The sequence below is a fragment of the Zonotrichia albicollis genome, chromosome 10 (assembly GCF_047830755.1).
Source record: "Zonotrichia albicollis isolate bZonAlb1 chromosome 10, bZonAlb1.hap1, whole genome shotgun sequence".
Taxonomy (NCBI): Eukaryota; Metazoa; Chordata; class Aves; order Passeriformes; family Passerellidae; genus Zonotrichia; species Zonotrichia albicollis.
This window is the reverse complement of record NC_133828.1, coordinates 3,459,478-3,478,668: the sequence shown is the minus strand read 5'-3', so window position 1 is coordinate 3,478,668 and position 19,191 is coordinate 3,459,478. Positions and strand designations below refer to the sequence as shown.

Below are 19,191 nucleotides of genomic sequence, written 5' to 3'. Positions count from 1 at the left end.
GGCAGGGAGGAGATGGCCAGCGAGCAGAGGGCCTGTGCTCTGGGGGAGAGGAGGTCAGCATGGAGTGAGCTGCTTTTGCTTGCAGGACAAGCCCAGCCTCACACGTTTTTTTAACGGTTTATGACTATTAAAGATTCTCTTCATGGACCAAAAAAATTTGGCCCAAGCCTCTTAACTCTACAGTAGCTGTCAGAACCATATATTTACCAAAACACAGAAACATTCCTGCTTTCATCATGAAATTCTCATTGATGGCTCCCCAGTCCAAGCATGAGGAGTGATTTTGCCCTCACAACCCAGGGGCTGTGATTTTGGTGTCCCAGCTCAGGCATGGAGATTTCCTGTGGTTAGAGAACAAGATGATTCTGTGATCTGCCCATTATCCCTTCACTGAGGTGGATTTTGAATTTCCCTGGGGTTGTCCCTGCCTTCCCACCTTTTCTGGCTGAGCAAGCCCTGGTGTTTTTGATGAAACAAAACTAAACCAACAGATAAAGGAGTAATAAATACAATAAATCTCCCAACACCTGAACCACCTCCTCTACCTCCCAGCACCACTCTCATCTCTGTTCCACAGCCACTCCTGTGGTTCAGGAGCCAACTTTGAACAGCTTTAAGCTCTTTCGTATGGCCCAAACCACTTTAGCCTTTCCCCAAGGATGTCTCTGCATGGAGGTTTCCTGTTAGTGTCCGTGTGGTCAAAGGGCAATTAGGCTTTTCTCCTGCAATTTGGAGCTTGAACCGGCTTAATCTGTGTGAGGCAACACAAGCATCTGCTTCTCCTCTCCCTCCCACCCCCTGCTCATGCACACACAAAGCCTCATTATATTAATAAAATATTTTCCCATTCTTCACCTGATTAGCTGCCTGCACGTGCCTGTGAGCCCATTTTCCATGAAAAATGCGTGTGTGCATTTACACCCGTATGTGCCAATGCACCTTCCCCTGATTATATACAAACAGATGTTTATATATAGAATGCATATTATAAATTTAAATTGATACGGGAACATAAATCTGAATAAATCACAGCTAAGCTGCAGCTTAAAATAAACATTCTGGGGGAAAAAAAAATAAGCAAATAAACTTTTTTTTTTTCATTTTGGCAGAATGTTTATTTATTTAACAACAGCGATGCAGTTGCTTACACTTTCTACAAATGTTTTATCTCTTCTTCCTCCGCACCTGTCCCTGAGTGAATAGAGCCACATCTGTCTCATCTTGGCATAACAAGTACACATCTACATCTGTGAAAGATGATTCCATTTTTGAAGGAAACACTGTCTACTTTTACACTCCTGCAGCCTGCTAGAAATTATTACACAATGGATTTTGTGTCTTGCAGGAAGGCTGCTAAATAGTGAATAGCGAGTTTGGAAGTGGTACAACAAAAGTAATGCCCTACTTTAACAAATGGATGGCTAGATATAAATATATATTTATTCTAAACTTCATGGGTAAGAGAGACCCACTGATTAATGTTACCTTCATTTCACTATTTCTGGTGTAGTGGACTCAGTTGAAAAGCTCAGGAAATGGGAACTGTAGAGTAGAGGGTAATAATAGGCTAGAGATGCTTTCACCCATCAGCTGCCATGTCAGAGCTCACATGAAGTTGATAATGACTGGAAAAATACTTGGAAAAATCCTTCCCTGTGAGGATGGTGAGGACCTGGCACAGGGTGCTCAGAGAGGCTTCCTGAATCCCTGGAAGTCCAAGGCCAGGCTGGACAGGGCTTGGACCAGCCTGGGAGAGTGGAGTCAGCCCTGACAGTGGGCTCGGGGTTGAGACCAGCCACGTGCAGTCCAAGGTTATGTCATTAATGACATTCAGTAGCTCATTAAATAAATGAAGAGGTGAGTTTTGTCTGATAAGGGTTTAATGAGTTAAAACTGTGAAATAGCCAAGAGCCTCTCTAGTGATACTGACTGATGAGCAGCAGTGATTTTGCTGTTCATCTTTCTTTTATGGGCTTGACTATCAAAGCTGAAGCAAAATAAAGGAATGATGAAGTGTCCTGAAGTTCCTCTGTTGGATTTTCCTCACCATTGTTACCTCCACTGCACCCAACAGCTCTTGTAGTGATACACCAAAAGCTGTAGATCAGTGCAGGAGGGCCATCCATCCATCCATCATCCATCCATCCATCCATCCATCCATCCATCCATCCATCATCCATCCATCCATCCATTCATCCATCCATCCATCCATCCATCATCCATCCATCCATCCATCCATCCATCCATCCATCCATCATCCATCCATCCATCCATCCATCCATCCATCCATCCATCCATCCATCCTCCATGCATCCATCCATCATCCATCCATCCATCCATCCATTCATCCATCCATCATCCATCCATCCATCCATCCATCATCCATCCATCCATCCATCCATCCATCCATCCATCCATCCATCCTCCATGCATCCATCCATCATCCATCCATCCATCCATCCATCCATCCATCCATCATCCATCCATCCATCCATCCATCCATCCATCCATCCATCCATCCATCCATCCATCCATCATCCATCCATCATCCATCCATCATCCATCCATCCATCCATCCATCCATCCATCCATCCATCCATCATCCATCTATCCATCCATCCATCCATCTATCCATCCATCCATCCATCCATCCATCCACCATCCATCCATCCATCCATCCATCCATCCATCCATCCATCCATCATCCATCCATCCAACATCCATCCATCCATCCATCCATCCATCCATCCATCCATCCATCCATCCATCCATCATCCATCCATCCATCATCCATCCATCCATCCATCCATCATCCATCCATCCATCCATCCATCCATCCAACATCCATCCATCCATCCATCCATCCATCCATTTTTCCTCAGCTCTCATCTGGAGGGATAACCTCAGCAAGAACATTAATCTAACGTACTGAAGGACTTCTTCCACCTGCTACAGACTGTGTTTTGCCCTGTGCCAATATGTTTGTGTCTGCTGACCAACCAGCAGATAACAAAGGATAACAAAGAAGTTTCACTGAAAAATGAGGCCTGGCCAGGAAATAAAAACTTTTTTCTATGGAAAAAAATCTGTCTGTAGTAAAATTTTCATTCAGCATTTCCCATCACTTCTTGACTATTCTTCATCTTTTGCCAGCCTGGAGTCCCTGTGCAAAGTCTGAGAAGCCTTCCTCACTTTTTCAGCCACTGAGTCTCCTAATTAAAAAAAAAAAAAAAAAGAAAAAATAAAAAAGAGTAAATCCAGAAGTGACAGCATTATTTTTGAAGACAGCTTTTCCTTCACTGTGTTGCAGGACAGACACCAAAAGCAACACAGATTCACTATTTCAAAACAGTCTGAAATGTGCTCAGATCAAAAAGAAATCAATGTCTCCATGAGCATGATTTCAGATTTGAAATATTTTATTTCAAAAGGAGGAAAAGAATCCCAATTAAAACATGTTATAAATTGTAATTAATTTAATGGTTTAAAAATGTATAAAGATTTAAGGAGACATTATCCTGGTAGCTGTATCATTCTAAGAAAAGGTCAATTCTTAATAGTTCAACAATCAGGACTGATTTTCTTTTAAGGCAAGTTTGGAAGGCAGAGCACAGTTTGTCCTTCTGAGGAGTATATTAAGGTGTTGATATGCAGGTCTCGGATGCCATGATGCCTACCCCCTGCCTCTTTTTCTTTTTTTTTTTTTTTTCTTTTTGCAGTGTTTCATGTACTATCTTTAGGCTTTCTCAAAATCAGCTGCTTGATTTACCCATCCTTCCTGGGAATTTATGATTCATATCTTCCCTTCTTTTCCCTCCCCTCTCTTCTGCCAGACCTTTCCAACTCCCAACTGCTGTTCTATCTTCTATATTAAGCACCCCAGGCTCTGATGTACTTGACAGTGCCCTGTACTTTAAACACACACACAAAAGCACTCTGGTGATCTGAGATATCTTCTACAATGTGACACACATACAACAACCTCAGACTCCAGACCTTTCCCAACCTTAATAAATACCTTATGTTTAAATTTTTATCTTCTAAAATTTGTTTTATTCTATTATTTTTAAAAGGGATGAAAAAAAAGAACATTGACAGTTATATAATGTGTATTATTTACTTAATAGCTGTTCTGGTCTATTGGGTAAATATATAGCCAGGCAGTTTTTAAAAACACGTATTACAGACCCAAGAGACCAGAGAGACTCTGAAGCAGCTGTTCCAGTCTATTGGGTAAATATGTATTTAGGCAATTTTTCAAAATATGTTAAAACTCCTTCAGTGCCATTCTGGTCAATTGGTTAAATATGTATTTAGGCTTCTTTTATAAATGCCTTTTATGTAGCCGATAGACTGAAGGAGCTGCAACTGCTGAATATGTTTTCATAATTTTTACCTGTGGGTATCTCTGGGAGTCGTTTCCTGCATTCCAGCTCCATCCCCTGCTGCCACAGCGCTGAGGATGAGCTGGGTGCCACAGCCATCGCCACCAGGAGCAAACACAAATATCCCCACACCTGAAATGGCATTATTGCTTCTGATTGTCATCCCTGCTCGCTCAGAGCAACGCTCCCCATCTATTTTTCCTCTCTGTCAGTGGACTGACACACTTTGCATTGTGCTGTGCTGGTTAGGCTGATGGATATTTTTAAACCAGCCATATTTTTTTCAATATTCAGGGGAACAAAATGGCATTTTGAAGCCCTGCTGTCAATTCTGGGGTTGTTTATATGAGTGAAGTTTAGCACATGCTCAAATATGAGCCTGATCAGGGCTCAACCAACAGAACTTAAATTGCTTTATGATTTAAAAAAAAAATAAAATATATATATATATGCCTCCAAAATCTTTTTAGGTGTTCAAGGTGATAGGAAAATCAAATCTGATGGCTGAGCTGTAACACAAGTTTCTGAAAGTCTTAATGTAAAGTAGCTGTGACAGATGTGAACATGCTGGGGTCTGTAGAACTTCTGCTGTATTTCAGCTGAAGATTTATATTTACATCCAGTTCTTTCAGAGTGAGCTCTGGTGAGAATTTTATACAGTGAGAGAAGGAGGGGCTGGGCTTAACTCAGTGGCTCAAGGAAGCTTTTCCAGGCTTGTTTCTGTTAAACCACAGCTTTCAAGACAATTATATTTGCTCCATGGTTCCCTCTTTGCCTTCCCTCCCTTTATGGAGCAGACATCTCCATTGAACTGCTGTTGTAAATTAATCCAAATTTTATTGTTGCAAAAACAGGACCAAATAAATATCTTCTTTTATCCCCACTGCATGAACTGACAGCATAAAGTCTTTCTCAGTTTGTTCCTTAATGATAAATTATTAACTCTCCACGTAGAATCGATCATGTTCAGCCTGCAATGGTCTGCTCACCCACAGAATGTCTTCATTTTCCTGTGCTGATCATTATTTCAGGAGGAAAATTTTCATTATTTCAGGAAGAAAATTTTCATTATTTCATGAGTGTCCTCAGCTTTCCTCAAATTTTGAGTTACTACCGGTAGTAGGTGGCTGGTCTTGACTTATGGTTAAGCTCTGGTGTTTTTATCCCACCTCTTGTTCCTTCAGGATGGATTTTCATTCTCCCTTCCCAGCAAAAATGTGTTACTCACTCATCCAGCTATCAGAGAGATTCTTCTTGAGGTTTTTCTGTTTTTCAGAAATTTTGAGATAGATTATTACAAGTTGTTATAATTTTCAGTTATTTTTATTCTGTTTTTATGTTTTTCTTAAGCAACGTTCTTAATAATAAAGCTACTGTAAATATTTCCCTCAATTGTGTTTAGAAAGCTGAGCTTGATGAGTTTGGGAGTCTTTCCCAACTTTAATGATTCTGTGATTCTCCTGTGGAAATGGAAAGGACAAGTAGGCAGAAACCACGTGGGAAAATGAAGAATACAAATATGTTCACACAGGTTCAAACACAGGTGTAAGTGCCTATGGAGATGGAAAAGAAAATTTAGTGTATAATAAAAAAATATATATTTTAAACAGGCACTTGATAAAATAGAAATATTCTTTTTGAAGTCAGTGTGGACACTTTAATTCAGGAAAAGTGTAAACCTCCACAGACTGGAGTAAAATGATGTCAGCATTTTAAATAAATCAACTGGTTTGCATTAATACAACTTTAATGCAAGTTTAAATCAGAGGATTTCTAAAAGAAAAACAAATGTGGAAAAATATTGATAAGAATTCTGACAGGGAATATTAATAAATGAAAATGTTGATAAGAACTCTGGATACATATGATGATTTATTGCCAAAATAAATAACTTTATTATCCAAATTATTAGACCAGCTGTAATGCCAGGATAAAAATAACAGTGATGCTATGTCACTCACATAATTTCATAAACAATGATCAAATCCCATCAGAATAAGAAACATCTTGTCTGTCAAAGATTACGAGATGCTTTCCAGATCCACCAGTATATCCAGGCCTTTCCATTAATCAGTGAAGCCACTGAGGCTTTTTTCTTTTGAAATCACTGAGCTGGATGCCCGGTGATGCTCTCAACAGGAACTGCTGCTGTGTAATGGATTCAAGCCTGAAATGTGATTTTGTTTCTATAATACAAGGATCCCTGCTGGCTTAGGGGAGTGCTGGTGGATCCTGTGCCCTCATCTGGATGTTGAGTTCATTCTGTAGGAAAGGAGAAATTCCATTTTTTTAATAATATTAAAAAATATTATATTTTTATAAAATATTATTATAATTATATTTTAAAAAAATATTAATATTTTTAATAATATTAAAAATGGAATTTTCATTGTTCGTTGGGGTTGGCAGAGGCCAAATGTGGTGAGGTTTTTTTTTTAATTCATCAACTTACTTTGTAAATTATTGGTGAGGTTTTCCTTTTCATAGGATGTTGCAATGAGAAATGTGGGTAAACTGCAACTGGAGCATCTGGAATAGCTTGCTGCACTTCTGCCCCTTTAACCTGTTCATGGTGCTCTTCTAGATAAGAAATGGAATTACCCAATTCTGTGGGGAAAAAAAAAAATCCATTACTGAGCTAAAGTACTTAAAAATTAAAAGACAAATTTAAAAAGGAAAAAAAATAGAATAAAATCTATTAATAAATATTAATTATGTTTACAATACATAAAGCATATAAAGAAGGAGGCAGAGCAAGAAGGTTTTTGTGCTTGTGTGTGGCAGCTCTCAGAAAGGGCAGGAGGATGGGTTAACCCACCATCGCCATAATTTGGTTTGGCAACTTCACTGATCATAAGAATATTCTTATTGTATCAAAATGTGTGACAGCTTTGTGATGGGCACAAATGGGGGATGAGATCAGACCCCGTTTCATTAGATTAAATGGAAATGTGATGTTTGCAACAGTCAAAAAACACTGGAGACATCTTCAAAGCTATCAGTGCCCATCTCTCCACAATCTCTGCTATGATCATTTTGTTCCCTTACCATTGATCTACTACAAAACTGAAAATTAATTTAAAGGAGGAAAGATCTTCAAATATTTATATCTGAATATTTGTGTGGGCAAAATGCAGGCTGAGCTAGGAGCCTGTTACACTTACCAGGATGAAAACTAAACCCAGAGCTCCGGCCAAAGCTCTTAAAAAGTAAAAATATGACTTTGCACTGAGTGCAGTGGACATGAGGGTCAGCCCAGGTCTTGAGTTCTCCTTCCAAAATTGTGTCCACCTATGTTCATTTTCCCTGCTGCAGAACTTCTTGCCTCTCTCTCCAGGAAAGTTTGCACATGCAATCTTTGATTTGTGAAGGTGTCACTTGGCCAAAACAACCAGAGTCCAGATGGGAAAGAGGAAAATGATGGCTGAGGTGGAGGTGCAGGTGAATACACGGGGTGCAGAGGAGATAGAGCACGTAGGGCAGCTCATTTGTCAGCTGAGCAGCAGCCCGGCCTTTCCTAGCAGACATTCACTTTGTTCCATTTGATATTAAGTAAATGTGATATTGTAAAACTGATAAAAGGGGTTGATCTATTGAAACTGGCTGGACTCGAGCCACTTCTGTACTCTGTCACCACCTGCAAGAGGAAAAAAAATGGTGCTGCAAAATACCTGAGTGTACCACTCATGCTGTACTGGGTTTGCACTCCAAAACACACACCAGCACATCCAAGGTCTTCCTTGCCTTTGAAATATGAGTCTTTTTTTCCTTAATCTGCTCTGGACACCACTCACACACTGAGGTGGATATTCTCTATTCCCATTCAGAGTTTGCTGTGTTTCTCTGGCCTCTGCAATGCAGCAGTGGGAGCAGAGATTCCTCCTCAAGATTTCTCTGCCTGGGGAAAAGAAAAAGGTCTTTCTCAGTAATGAATAGTGTGCACACTCACCATCAGCCTCAAGAGGAGACCAGCACTGAAGAGCCCACTGGATATGGCACAACACAGATTCACTTCAGCCAGTGGGAGAAATTCAAAAGGGGATTGAGAAAGGAAAACCCTCCTAGTGCCAAAAAGTGCTCTCCCACTCCTGCCTGTGGCACGCATGGATGGATGGAGCTCAGCACATCTGAGCACAAGGTTTCTGCCTGCGGGAGCTGGCGAGCCCCAGGCTGGGGTCACAACTCAACACTCCTCTGTCGGGGAGCAGAGACTCCATTCAGCTCTGCAGGATGCTCTCATGCACGTCCAAAAGCATAGATGTGGTTCTGGCAGAGCTTTTCTCTTTCTAATTTTAGCAAAATATTTACAAGAGAGAGGTACTTCCTCACAGTACATCAGGCATTAGTCACTGATAAGAGAGAACATAAATTCTGGGCTTTAATCTTATATCGTATGATTCCAAAAATCACCTTAACATGCAATGATACCAAATAATATTGAATTTTAAAATCCCTCAACTTTTAGCATTGTTAGAGTGCATATGTTTATGGGAAATGGAACATCAGACTCCTGACGTTGAGCCTAAAATTAGGTGGCATTGTTTAAAGGACCTTCAGAATGCTTAATCTGATTTTTTTGTCCAGTCTAAACACTTGAAAACCTGATGATAGGCACAGTTGTTTGATATATAAAACTTTAAGTATTTATGTCTCTAAAAGGCAAGTTTCCTTGCTTTTGAGAATTTTTCTTACTGGGAAGACTTCCAAAACCCCTCTCATGTAGCTTCATGGAATTTTCTCAGCTCTTATGTTTGCTCCTTCTCCACACCTCTCCCCCAGTGCAGAGAGGCACATCTGTCTGTTTTCTGCCTTATCAAGCAGACATCTACATCTGCGAGGAAAACACCACTTCCTCAGCTAAAAAACCTGTATCTGATTGTGGTAATAAAGCACTACTTCCTCAGTTCAAAACATTCATCAGACAGGACCAATTACTTCAAATGACTCATAGCAACAGGCAAAGCAACGCTCGTCTTGGCGGAGCCTTTGAACTTGCACCGCTTCAAAGGTGTGCTAAGACGTGGTTATGAGGCGATTGTCTAAAATTGCCAAATTACCAGGTCCCAAGCTTTGACATTTGTTATTCTGAGCGATGAGACAAAGCAAAAGCAGTTCGTTCAGCCCCCTGAGAAATACAAAGTGAAACAAAAAGATATTTCCTAGGTGAAGAGAGCTCTTAGCGCGGTGAATTCTTGATCGCGAAACAGAAAAACGCTCGGGCCCTAAATTAATAAAATTAAATAATTAGGTGATCAAACAATACACAACAATAATGCAAAATGCAAACAATATGAGACAAAGCTACTGAGGGAATTTAATGGGTTTTTAATCACATCCTGGAGGTCAGAGTGGCTCAAAGTGTTATTAATGGGAATCAAAGCTTTTCACCTTTAGGTCACCAACCTGAATGTGGCACAGGCTGGTTCTGTCTGAGCATCATTTCCATCTGGTAATTACTGGGGGGCTTGTGGTCTCAGCATCCCTACAGGAGAGGAATTTGCAGAATTCAGCATGAGAATGTGCATCAGCTGCAATGGGTCAAAGGGTGTCCAGCAGAAGACAGATGACCCAGGAGAAAACACAAGATTATGCAACTCAAAACTCTTCTTTCAGTAAATATTTCAGTACTTTCTACTACCTCCAAGTATCATTAAATAAAGTTCTGAAGTTATTGCCTAAAATTGCCAAATTAATTATTTCTAATAAATCTGTTTCCACTTTCCCTATGCTTTCCCTATGTCCTTGATGGTCATGTCTCTCTCCTGACAGCATCATGCCCAATGAGATGTAACAGTCTAATTGGTTAATAGTTAATTTTGGGTGGGCTGATCCAGTCTCTCTAGCTGTCATTATAATTTAATTAACTTTGAAAAGCTAAGTTAAAGAAGAACCCTATACTGAGCATCATAAAGTATATTATTGTTACCTACTGACTCAAAGTTATTTGGGTATTTTTGATACAATGGTTATTTTATCAGGAATATTCCAATATTAGGACCATGTTTAAATAAGTAAAACTCTAATTCAGGAATGTATTTCTATTTGCTGCATTTTCATATCGAGACGTTCAGTTTTAGTTTTGCCATTTTGATGAGTTTTTACCTGTTTTCTTAACAATGAAGGTGATCAAGCACATATTTGGAGGGCACACAAGAAGTGACAAGGATTATTGGGTTTTGCTACCAAGAAAGCTTACTGTCAAAATTCAGTGATGGGACTGGCCAGAAAAACACAAAACAATCCCATTCCCTATTTGGTGTAGCTGTTCAACCATTTTTTCTTGCAAATATCTATATGTAAACAAGAAAATTAGGGTTCCATTAATATTTGGGAATAAGACTGCTGTTTCGCTACAAGTTTTGCCAGAAATATGTTAATGCAACTACTCAAATAGAGAAATGCAACAACAGAGAGGCAGAGAAAATACATTGCAAAATCCCAGTTGTCTCAGTGGAGGTCTTTTCAGGGCTAGAAGTCACTTCTGGCTTTGGTAGGAAGCCTACAGGCACTTCTTTTTATGAGTAAGTTACATCTGTTCAGGCACTGCACTTTCCTAACACCATACTTTTGTTTTTTAGACTGAGGAGCCTTCAAGTCTAGCAGCTCAGATGCTTGCATCCGTCTGTACCCTTTTGGGTAAATACCTGTCACTTTCGGCAGCCTTCTCTGGCTCTCTGCTCCTCGCTGAGGCTCAGACTGTCCCACTGACACGCTGCTGGCTGTCCCCTGGCACACAGGACAGTGCCACCAGCCCAAAACCTTCCACGTCGCTCCAGGTAAGGGAGCACAGTCTGTCCCTGACAGTCTCTGCCTTTTCTTATTTATTAAACTCAAATAAACACTCCGAGAGTGATGGAGCAAAGAAACGTGGATTGTCTGGTGGGTCCCCTGCTGGTTTCTGTGGCTGTGTCTTTGCTGGGTGGATTTGGAGTTGTCTGTCTGCAGAGCCACACCTGGCTTTGGAACCCTCTCTGATGAATGTCACGCCACAATGCACATATTTTTCATGTTTGTCGCAATTCTTCCTGTTGAACACAAATCCCTTCACTCCATTTTAAAGGAGTCAAAGAACAAGTAATTCTGTGCAAAACTAGAGTGTCAGATTAGCCCCGTGTCAACAAAAATGCACTGATCTCTCCAGAAATATGTACGTTAAAAAGCAGTTATTCCTAAGAAAGCATTGGTCACTCATCTGGAAGGACCAAGAAAACTTAGTCAAGGTCTGTGTCAGATGTTTTAAACTGTTACTGCAGCCTAGATTAAGATCAACTCATTCTTCCTGTGCACCATTCTCTTTGTTAAGGGTCAACCTGTATTCTTCCATTCTCCCAAGGCCACCACCATAGAGACTTTATTGGTGACACTCTCAGTACTCCAAAAAAAAAAAAGTTTTAAATCCACTTTCCTTTAAGAATCAACTAACATTATCATTATTCTTAAATATTGGTTGTATCTCAGTTAAAGGGTCACCGGAGTGGGAAAAACAACAAGCTCATAAATAGCCCATAAACCCCCTTTCATCTGAGGACGGTGAATGAGGAGAAGCAGAGCACAAACAGCTTTGGAGGAGCTGAGTGTGTTCTCCCTGCTCTGGTACAACTCTGAGCGATGTTCCTTGTCATGCACCCAGCAGCTGAATTTACGAGCACGTCAGCGCCTGCATCTCAGCTGAGGATGCCCAGATGGGGAAACCCTCTCACCAGCACCATGAAATACCCATCTGCTGCCTATTAATATTCCCCAGGGAATTATTGTTTCCTGCTGCCTGGCTCCTACGGTCGGTGTTGGGAATCTGGGATGGAGGAGCACAAACCAGAGTGGCTCTGGAGTGAGGAGGAGGTTGAGCCACTGTGGGACAGTGTCAGTTTAAAGGATGTTTTTTTGAAAGCTCTAAGATGGTCCAGTCTCAGCAGAAAGAATATTGAAAAGCAAAATATCCCCTACGCATCCATTTGATCAAATAACATGTTTATGGCGCTATTATTATATCAAGAGAAACAGTTAACTGAGACATGACATGTAACTGTTAAAAATTACACACCACCAAACATCAGTCAGGGACACTGAAAGGAAGAGTTGACGCTCATAAATAAAAAATGATGTAGAAAAAATAAACAAACAACCCATGGAGACTCTTTCAGGTTTTCTCTTTCCCCCCTTTCTTATGCAAAACCACACAATAAATGGTCTTTGAGTCGCAGAGGTTTAATCTATGTGCAGAAAGGGAATTAGAGGCTGATTCAGGGTTGTTTTTTTTTTTCCTTTTCCTTTCCTGGAGGCCTCTTTTTTATTTTCTTTCCAGGTATTGATCGTGAAAGTGATATCACACCAGAAGGTGCATTGATATGGTGTTGAGTAACAGAAAACTGCAAAGACTCCTTACAGTATAATCAAAGCTTCTGTCCAAGGCCCCCACTCTGATGAAATCCAATCAATAGGGACGATTAAATGACACATACAGAGCCATCAATATTAAATACAATCCATTTCCTGTACAAGAGCAGGGCAATGTAAAGTGGACAAGATAAAACTTGAATAGGCAGGTTATTTACGATGCTTGTACAGTATTTAAGCAGTGATGAAAGTTGGGAGCACACATGATTTGCATATTAATCAAAAAAGCGAGTAAGTTTCTGATGCACATAAAATAGAGTTTGGTGGGTTTTCAATGTTTCCAAACAATATTTTTTTTAAAGTTATTTTTGGAGGGACTAAGTCAGAAAGGAGTCAGCTCCAAACTGAAACACTGTAGATTCTGCAATCTCTGATTTTAATGAGCCATTGGGTTCTTATAGTGTTTTGTCAGTATTCCACACCATTTGCCTGCTGTCTGTGCAGTGGAAGAAAGGGTTTGAGATAATTCACTGCAACTTTAGTCTGAATTTTACCTCCAGAGGTGAGAAAGAGACCACCAAGAAGTGTCACAATTTCTCACCATGAGCAAAAATGCAACATTGGAAGACACCTTAAGTACCATCTTGTTCCACCTCCTGCCATGGGCAGGGACACCTTCTGCTGGACCAGGTGGCTCCAAACCCCATCAACCTGGCCTTGGACGCTTCCAGGAATGGGGCAAGCATGGATTTTCAGATCTCCCAGTGGCTATTAGGGTTGCCAGAGGGCCCATCAAAGGAAGGTTTTCCTGTGTGGAATTCCCTCAGTACTCTCAGAGACATTCTGTAATCCCTGGCTTAGGGAGAGTCCACCAGCTGAGATAAATGGTTTTTGGTAAACTCCCTGCTCTTCTCTGCTGTGCCAGTCAAAATGCTTCCACCAGTTTTGAAGGAGTCCATGTGCTGCACACACTGAAAACCACTGCTAATAAATCTGGTTTCCTTCTCACACATTTCTTCACACCACACATCCACAACGGGCAGGTAGGAAAATGGCAAAATTAGGAATCTACTCTCAAAAGCAACAGAATGATAAAAATACAGAAATAGATTTAAAATCTGGATCTCCAGCAAATCAGGACCTGAATCAGAGTGTCTTTTGTTCTAGAAAAGTAAGAGCAAGGATGAATTAATTCACCTCAAAGAGAAAGAGCCAAAAGGAGCAGCAGATTGGTAGAAAGGTATCACTATGCTACCCCTGAGCACACTGTTCTTTGCTTTTCACACATGAATCCTCATCATATTGATTGGTAAATACAAATTATTTTCTCCCTTTTTTAATGTCAATTCATTCTTTTTCAACATTAAACTCTCACAGTGTCTTTGAAGCGAACAGATAAAATTCCTTATCACCAAAACTTGCACTGGTTTTAGTGGAAACCTAGAAGGACCATTGACAAGTTTAAAGTTAATAATGTATTTTTCTCCTTTGTTATACTGGGCCATAACTGGGTTTGGTATCTTCAGGATGAAAACCCTTCATCTTAACACAATTTTCAAGGATTTTTTAAAAAAAAACTCCTCAATAAAAGTTTTATAGAGAAAGTGAGCCTGAAAAATGTTCTTGGAGATGACACTACTCTCTGCCAGGACACTTTCACAAATACTGTGGGGACAGCAGGTTGTTTGCCAATGAAGAGCTACTTTCTCTTGACAAAATTGAAAATTGATGACAAAGTGATTGGGTATTTCTCAAAATGCTGTCAAATGTAATGACATTGGGTGGGTTCCAATTAGTTTTGTAGGCTTTCGAGATGCAGCTCTCTCTCCTTGCCTTCTGTGTAAAAAACTTCGTGGCGTGAGTCTGGTCTGCTGAAGGACAGCTAGAGCTGCTACAGCTCCCAGAATTTGCTAGGGAATGAGGCTGCACTGACACATCTAGTCTGGACTAAATAACCAACTTTCACTTTGCAAAACTCGAGCTTTCTTGTCCGGTTTGACGCGGCGTTATTCGCGCACAATGAGGGTACGTGGGTCACGTTGCCACTAAGAGAGTAGGGGGAATTAGCTGATAAAATAACTAATTATGTTTGTTAATTAACCACATTCCTATAAAATCAGAGGTGCCACGAGGTGCTTAAGATGTGGTGAGCATAGGAGAGAGGGAGCAGAGGGGAGAGGGAAGCCAAAATCTCCATCAACGTCAACGCGTGTCCCCTTTAGGCTGAGGGAGCTGGAATCCAGGATCTCCCTCTCTCCCTCCTATCTGGAGCACAAATAACATAAAGCTGGGGTAGGATTGATACGGAAAGCTACATAAAATGTTTGCTTATAATTATTTCTAGCACCCTTTTGAAGCTTAGGGATAAAACATTTCTAATTATTCATCAGGCCGTTGGAACTCCTAGGCCTCTGTAATAGGGATTTAGCAGAACAACAAATAACATACAGGGATCCAGATGAAAGGAGTGAATTTGAAGGGATTATTACCATAAAAAAAGCAAATGACTATTTGATGGAGTTACAACAATACAGAGAGTCAGACAGGGATAGAGAAATAATGCTAATTGATAAATACATAGCTGCTTAAGCTTTAATTTAAGCTGTGGAAGAGTTGTAAAACAAGTGATACCTGTAATTTCCTTCTTAAAAAAGATCCCTCTGTTTGAAATGCATACATAAGGAAAACCCCTCAAATGCAGCTTTTCTTCCCCCCTCCTCCCATTTTCACCATATTACAGTCACAAGAAGTAATTCTTTTAAAAGCAGGACCATGAAATTTTTTTTATGGTCTTGGCTGGCTTACAGCTGGATAAAGATTTGCTCCCCAGTTTAGGATGGGAGCCACGACATCTTCTGCAGGATCCTGTGATCTGCCCATGTAGGAGCCCCATGGGCCACAGGCAGAAATAGGTATTCAAGGAATGGAGAGGGGATTTTGTGTTCACTAACATATACCACAAAATCACTGCTTCATCTTAATCAAAGCATTGCAAAGTAAAAGGCAAATCATAAAGAAATGATGACAAAACCCCACGAAAAACCCCCAAAGTCAGCAAAAGCAGGGTTTTTGAACCATCTAAGGTGCAGCCATTCCTACTCTCTCATTTTTTCAATAGAACAGACAACCTTTAGGCAATTTGTCTTAAATAAAGATATATAAAATGGATAAGTGGAACATAAAATACAAAAAAGGATAAATATTCCATATTCAGTGCTGTTATAAGCAACATCATCACCACCACCACACCAGTGATTCCACACAAAGATAGATTTTTGAGTCTACATAAGCTGTCTTGCCTAAAGGAGGGAAGGAAACAAATCTGACTTTGCAAATACATGCAGGAAAAAAAAAATCAAAAAATCATGGATAGGAGACTTACCAGCTACTCTGCAAGCTGTGTGCTTCTTTATATCACAAATACTGGTTTAAAGGGCAAAGGTATGCAAAGCAGATGGATTGTGCCTATCTCTAAATCAGAATTTCAATGTAAGACGTTTTCCAACAGCTCAATAGAGTGGCTTAGAAGCTTTCTTCCCCTCCTTAATGAGGGGGTAAAACGTTAGCATTATAAATTGCAGCTTAGAGAAATTATATTCAGATTTTTTATTTTTCTTTAAAAAAAAAAGAGAAAACCCGTATGCTCTAGATTAGCAGGGGTGGATCGTCTTGTTGAGACTTGTGCTGCCAAAGCCTATTAAAGTAATTCACATTTTATACACAGACATTACCATTTTCTCTGAACTATAACGTCCTTGGAGCATTACTCCGCAGAGACATCCAAAATCCACTTTAGATGGGGCACAAAGGCACAGTTTGAGATTTACCTGTGTGACTTGTCTCGCAGGTGACAAGCATTAAGGAAGGAAATCTACACTTCTGTCAGATAAGCAGGAATTCCTGGTTCCTTAATTCACTTGAAAAGAAAGGATAATTACCTGAACTAAATTTCTGCGCCCATCTCAAATGGACTCTAGGGACAATCCTGCAGATTAATGCTCTAAGAACATAAGATTCAGAAAGAGAACGTAGGGATGTATGAAATAGGATCTCTTTTAACAACCTGGATCAAAAACTGTATCCTGAACTGAGGGGAGGAAGGGGCAAATCCAGTGCAGCATTAATGCCTTCTGCTGCCTCAGCAGAATCAGATTTTGACAATAACAATCACGATGATTTTTATAGGCTCACTTTTTTCCCTCTACATTCTGATAGATCTGAGAGATTTCCACAACCTGAATGCTTGAGGCGAGATCCTCAGGTGGTGTAAATTGGCATTGTTTCTCTGAAATACCATCCCTTCACATCCTCTACAGCTTTTCTGCTCATCAGCAGTATCATCATCATCTGGTAACATTAATTAATTTTCCCCATGTTTTATGCAATGCTGCCTCTGCCTCCTCCCCGCCTCAAATTGTTTTGATTTTGTTCCTTTTTTTTTTATTTATTTATTTTATTGCTGTTATTGCTCCATGCCTGTTAAGTAAATCTGCAGCGTGTTACTTTAAAAATGAAATAAAGCTTGTGTTCATAGTGACAGTCAATAACACTACAGCATTATAATCAATTGCTATTTGTAGCAGCAGGACTAGCAGTGGGGGCAGATCAGTGCAAATTACTGTCACTGTGTGCTGTCGTGTGCTGCAGCCAGCCTGGATCACGGGAGAAAAACGATCCCAGATCCAGTGGGAGCACAGGGAGCTCAGCCCTACCTGCACAGCATCACAGCCACGCACAAACACGAGGGGAAAGTGGCTGTGAACCGGCAGGATGGAGAGGGAGGGGAAATAAATGAAATAAATTAAATTAACCCAGTTGTGCTGCTGAGATCCTGAGCTAAACGCTCCTGCTCTGGTGATGGGCTGGAGAATGGAGGATTACAAGTGCCCAGGGAGGTACAAAAAAGGTTGGAAAGCTCTTTAGTGAGCACCAGTGACGACTGTGTTGTAGTTTAAACTGAGGGTTTGTGCAGACTCCTGTAAACCATGGGGGTCTTCAGTTCCAAACACCTGTTAGGATCAATAATAATGCCAAAAATGATATATAATGGTTCCCCCCCGCCCCCCATTCTTTCTGTAGAAGCAGGAGTGTTTGTTACTGCTAGAGATCACAGTGATGCAATTTTTTGTCTGTGTTTCATCTGAAGAAAAAGATCCAGGCTCTGATCTCAGTGTGGGGAGAGAGCTGTTATCTCAGAGCTGGGCTCTGGGAGCAGCAGGTCAAACAGGTAATTTTAAAGACGGAGATGCCCAATTCTTTGTGTCTCTTCAGCTTTCTCCTCCATGAATTTGGCAATTTATTTGGAACCCCTGCGATTAGGGAGAAACACAAATGGTGTTTAGTGGGGAGAGAAGAAACATGATGCAGATCAAGGTCACATCCTTAGGGAAAGAAAGCCTTGGCTAGCAAGCAGTGTATGGTTATGAAATGACATCTGATTACCTGGCTGAAGGGTGTCTTTCTCATTTGGGAGGCTGCACTGCAAAACCCAGCCCCTGTTTTGCTTTCCAAAAGGAAGGGGAAAGGAAAACCCAACTTCCAGGACCCCCCAACTCCTCACAAACCCTCCTGGAGGGGTGATGCAGCAGCAAGGCCAATGCAAACACTGAGCTCACTTCTGGGACTGCTGCAAAGGATGACAATTTATTGCCCTTTTTAATGATAGAGTTTGTGATATGCACACTTGCCAACTGGGAACTGGAGTGAGATCAATGAGTTATTTTACATAGGTCCCTGTATTCTGGGCCAGAATGAAACTGTTGACCTAGAGGTGAAAGTCTCTAATTTTATTTCGAGTCCCTCTGAGTCATGTAGTCACCAGAAATAACACTGACAGCAATAAAACCAAGCAAACAAACAAAACTGAGCAAACATCAAATATGAAGGGAAAAGGGCTTTGCCAAAGAGGCTCAGCACACGTTTTGTGAGACGGCGTAATCTTTGACAGGGAAATCTGGACCATAAAAACCCCTCTCTCCTGGAGCCCAGTATCCTCCTCTGAAGACAAATGTTTTATAATAAATATTTCTGTGCCTGTGGAGCTTTGTGTGAAGTCAGACATGATATTTTTGGCAATATCTGTGTGTCAGGGGGAATCTGAGAAAGTGTCACATACTGCACTCGGGCTGGCCGGTTGGTGAGAGCCATGGGCTTGGATCTGCATGTCACACATGTGATGGGCTGAGCAGAGCAGAGGAACAGGAACAGTTCTTCTCTTCAGCCTTTTTATCCATTTTAATCCATGACCTGAATCACAGAATTCACGTAAAGTTGTGGTATCTGATTGACCTCCCTACTGCCAACTCTCTCCACCTCCCAAAATCGCAGAGCTGATGCCCTTGTGTATTTTTAGGTCCAACATTTTTCCTGTTTAGCAAAATCAGAATTGCTCCTTCTTATTATTAATATTAATATTATGAATAATAATAATAATCATCATCATCATCATGGATTTTTCACTATGCCTTTAGAA

The 19,191-nt window shown here is 40.6% G+C and overlaps 1 long non-coding RNA gene across 4 annotated transcripts; it reads right to left on the bottom strand.

Moving 5' to 3' along the window:
- Positions 1–1,102: 1,102 nt before the first annotated feature.
- On the bottom strand, positions 1,103–16,325 carry LOC113459810 (uncharacterized). 4 transcript variants are annotated; one of them, XR_012581868.1, is made up of 6 exons: positions 16,102–16,325; positions 9,774–9,867; positions 8,057–8,283; positions 6,838–6,992; positions 4,397–5,845; positions 1,103–3,212 (listed from the first exon to the last, which is right to left on the bottom strand). It is a non-coding gene; the product is annotated as an uncharacterized LOC113459810 (long non-coding RNA). The 4 variants fall into 4 exon arrangements; XR_012581867.1 differs by having other exon boundaries at positions 9,789–9,867; XR_012581869.1 differs by having other exon boundaries at positions 4,397–5,650; positions 9,789–9,867; positions 16,102–16,324.
- Between the last annotated feature and the right edge of the window lie 2,866 nt (positions 16,326–19,191).